The sequence below is a fragment of the Silene latifolia genome, chromosome 10 (genome assembly GCF_048544455.1).
Source record: "Silene latifolia isolate original U9 population chromosome 10, ASM4854445v1, whole genome shotgun sequence".
NCBI classification, from domain to species: Eukaryota; Viridiplantae; Streptophyta; class Magnoliopsida; order Caryophyllales; family Caryophyllaceae; genus Silene; species Silene latifolia.
The window spans coordinates 103075237-103080115 of record NC_133535.1 but is presented as its reverse complement, the minus strand read 5'-3'; positions in this window follow the sequence as shown (position 1 = coordinate 103080115).

Genomic DNA, 4879 nt, shown 5'->3' with positions numbered 1-4879 from the left:
GCTCATTTCATCGACATTCTTCACGAATTCAAAGACGATTTTTGCTTGGTCCTACAAAGATATGCCAGGGATTAGACAGGGATATTACAGAACATCGAATCTCAATCAAGCCAATTTCAAACCCGTAAATCAGAAGCTTTGCCGAATGAGAACAGAGTGGGCTATTAAGATTAAGGAGGAAGTGGACAAGCAATTCAAAGACGGGTTCATCAAAGTTACCGAGTACTCAGACCGGGTGACTAACATAGTCCCCGTACCCAAAAAGGATGGGCGAATCCGAGTTTGTGTTGATTTCAAAGATCAGAACAAGGCCAGTCCAAAGGATGTTTTCCCACTCCTACGCATTGACATACTGGTGGATAATACAGTGGATGACACACTCCTCTCTTTTATGGATGGATATACGGGATATAATCAAATCAAAATGGCTGAAGAGGATATGCATAAAATGGCGTTCGTCACTCAGTGGGGTACCTATTGCTACACCGTTATGCCATTCGGATTGATCAATGCTGGAGCAATGTATCAACGCACCGTAACTCCCCTGTTGTATGACATGATGCACAAAGAAGTAGAAGTATATGTAGATGACATGATTGTCAAGTCCAAGGATAGGCAAGGTCACATCGCCAACCTTCGCAAATTATTTCTCAGATTGCGCAAGTATAACATGAGACTTAATCCTCAGAAATGCGCATTCGGAGTCACATCCGACATGCTATTAGGATATGTAGTCAGTTAGAGGGGAATAGAGATTGATCCATCCAAGATCAAGGCTCTAATTAAGATGCCACAACCGCAGATAAAAAAGGAAGTTGGAGGATTCTTAGGCAAGGTACAATACATAAGCCATTTCATTTCAAAGCTCACTATGATTTGCGAACCTATATTCAAAAAGCTCAAGAAAACGGACCACACCATGTGGGACGACGATTGTCAAAAGGCATTTGACAGAATCTAGGAGATATTGTCCAAGCCGCCTGTTTTAATGCCACCGCAGAAAGATCAACCTCTATCTCTGTACCTCACAGTCACAAAAACAGCCATGGGGGCTATGCTCGCACAAGTCATCGGGAAAGAAGAAGGAGCTATCTACTACCTTAGCAAGAAGTTCTTGGAATATGAGATTAAGTATACACCACTTGAGAAGACATGCCTCGCTCTTGTATGGGCAATCACAGCTACTTTCTAGCTGCAAGTCATCTTTCTGCTTCTTTGGCGAGATAATACCCTGAGCCCTCACTGAGCTCGATTATTATAATTGCAACTAAGAAGCTACGCTATTATATGCTTAGCTATTCCGTCAAGGTGTACTAAAAAATGGACCTGATGAGTAAGATTAGTCGTTATTTCCTACTATCAAAATAATTTATAAACTCCGATGAAAAGGTAGTATCTATCGGGTATCGAACTCGAGGATGGTGTGGGTTTCTACACAATTCATTCTAGGTCTATTTTAGTCGAACAATGAAAGGATTTAAAGATTATGCAAGTAATTTAAACAACTAAAATGATGACAAAGCAAATTATGTAAACGATTTATATTAAGGCTATGGTCTTCGGATTCCCCCAAGTGGGTAAAGGTAAACAAGGGTAGATAATCGGGTATGGGTAGTGATAAGTCTAGGAAAGAGACTCAATCTCTTGGTCTCCCTAAAGATAGACACATAATCATCATTAAGCATCTAGTCCCAACTCAAACATGCTATCAAAACGCCCTACAAACTTTCATCTATAGAAAATTTAAGCAAACAATGAAGAAAGGTGTGAACTTTCACTCGCACAATTCCACAAACACCTTATGTGCGTGAATAAGAAGACTAACATTTCTACCCAAAACCCAATTATTAGTCACCCAAATTATACCATTAATTTCCACTTAGGATCCCCTTAAACCCTAAGGGGTCACTACTCATTCATCATACTTAAGCAAATGTAAACAATTGATGAAACACAAACAAACATGGTGGAAAACATGATATAAATTATAACAATAACAAAAAGAGAAATAGAAATGTAAAAAATTGAAATAATTGATAAACAAACTTAACAAGAGAAGAAATTATACCAACAAAGAAGAAAGGTTTAGTCTTGTATTAATAATGGAAGCAATATTTCAATCTTCTTCAATTACAACCCAAATATTCAAGAGAGTAAACCAATGAAACTAAGTAGATCTATATTAATTAAGTAGATAATTAAGGTTTGATTAATGAAAGATTAATAATTTGCTTAGGAACCTTGCATAAAATTGGAGAGAATTCTAGATCTAGGGTAATGTATACAATTGATTAAGGGAGGGGGTATTTATAGTTTACACCGAAATTAGGTTGAAAATTACAAGGAGGTAAAATGCGGAAAGGAAGTCCCAGCCGGTGGACCGGCTGCCGGTGGTCTGACCGACTGGGAGTTCTCTGTAAGAAATTGAGGGGGAATATGTCATCAGGTGTGCTTGGCCGGTGGTCCACTGGCTGGGAGTCCTTTTGACTTTTTCTCCCTTCCTTTGACCTTCATCCTTCATCATGCACTCCCAGCCGGCTGACCGGCTGCCGATGGCTTACTCGGCTGGGAGTTCCCTGTAACTTCCTTCCTTTTCTTCCTTGGCTAAGTGTTGGGGGAGTCCCAGCCGGCTGACCGGCTGCCGGCCTACCGGCCGGGAACTCTTCTCAGCTTTCCTTCCTCCTTTCTTCATGCTTAGGTTATCGAACCGTCTTCCTTGCTCCGATTCCTCTCTTTCCACCCCAAATCCTGCAAGACGGACGTAATATCATAGACTAGGGACTCAGGGTACAAAATGCAAGGTAAGATAACCAAAACCGACTCAAACGAAGTCGGAATGCATGAAAATAAGGAGGAGAAATGGTGTAAATAAATCATATATGAAACCTCCACACACTTGATCATTACTCATCCCCGAGTAAGTAGGTGAGCCAAAATGAGACCCTTATTCAACTATAGTCTATCTATACTAATAATATCCGATGGTAGGCAATTAACGGTCCTCCTCCGTCCCTTCAACTCACAATGAAACGCAATGAGGTATACGCTCTTTTGCAAGGCAAGTGGGGGCTTGCGGAAAAACTGGACACATCCAACATTAAAGCACATAATTAAGCATAGGATGCATCAATCAAAAGCTCAACCGCTTTCCTCATCTAACCGGTGGTTTTGTTTTGAAAAATTAAAGGTTTTGGTTGGGAGATACCGTCTCATAGTCTTAACGGGGTATCAATCCCCTAGTGATGGCTCAAGCAACCTCAATATGATAACCAATTGCCTAGGAAACAAATTCAAAGGCGGGAAAGGGGGAAACAAGGCCTAACCTTCAAGATTGACATGACACACTCAAGATTCGACCAAGTTGACCCATGACTAAGAGGACCTAGACTACCGACTCCTCACGGTTTTCACTTGTGACTTATTTCAAGGATGGGTGATTTTTGTGCCAAAAAGTAACCAAAATCACTCAACTACTCGACTCGTGAGACATGCCCGCAATCTAACGTGGAATATCCTCCTACATGACCATACACGAGATGCAAAAATTGAAAATGTGCATAAAGAGAAACAAGGGTTGTAACGGTGCTAGGTGACGGGTCGAAACGGGATTGGTGCAAGCACTATTTTGGAAAATGTGGAGGTACACATCAAGAAGTTGCCAAAATTCCATTTCTCCCAACTTATTACAACAAAGGAGCAATGTCTACACCCTAAAAAAATTGGTTTCCCAAATTCATGCAAAAATTGTGCAAACCCGACTCACTTTGGAAAAACATGAAAATCATCAGCTTATTGCAACAAATGAGTAACTTCTACGCCCTAACATGAAATTGGCTTGTCAAATTCAAGCAAAAATTGTGTAAACCCGACTCACTTTAGAAAAACGTCATATGCCTCTTTTATTTTGCAACACCTTTTTCTACTCCTTTGCTGAAGAATGAGGAGTGTTGCATGGCTTTTTCGCATCAAAACATATGAGAAGTAATTTTTTTGTTCTTTTCAAACTTTCTTCTTTTCTATTTTCTTTTGTTTTCTTTTTTCAAAACCTCTTTATTCAAAGCAAACCAAATGAAGACTTATTATTCCGACTCAAGAGGATTGTACACATCCACTAAACTAAGAATCAAATCCCCTTCTTCATACAACCGACAACATGTCGACAAATTTCTTGATCAAGGATAGTCGTTTATGGTATGTAGTTGATTTTGTAGGTGCCAAATGGAAGGCTAAGGCTCAAAAGGGGTAGGCAAAATCGGTCCTAGTATAAAGGGTCGAAAATTAGGCTTATTTGGCATTATGAGGCTAAAAAATGATATGCAACGAAAATTAGGCTTATTTGGCAATATGAGGCTAAAAAATTAGGTTTTTTTGATTTTTCAATTTTTTTTTGAAATTTTTGAAATTTTATCAAATTTACCAATTTATTTACTAATATATACAAATATATATGAAGTAGATATTTCCCTCCCCACACTTAAGATTTACATTGTTCTCAATGGAATAAAGTACAGGGAGAGAATCGAAAATGAAAAACATGTTTTTGTATTTTTTTAAGTTTTTGAAATGAAAGCATATTTTTGGTAATTTTATGATATTTTTGAAATCAAATAACTTGTTTTTGGTTTTTTTGGGACTCCTCCCCACACGTATTATATACAACATCCGGTGACGGATGAAATGTAGATATGAGGCATTTTTGAAAAGGAAAAAACATATTTTTGTGAGAGTTTTCAATTTTTTTTTTCATTTTTTGTATTTTTGAATAAGATGCAATTCATGATTTAACTAAATGCATAAATTGAAATATGATGCAAGCTAGCCTATATGAATGTAATCCTATATGTGACGATTTTTACAAATATTTAAATCTAATGCAACT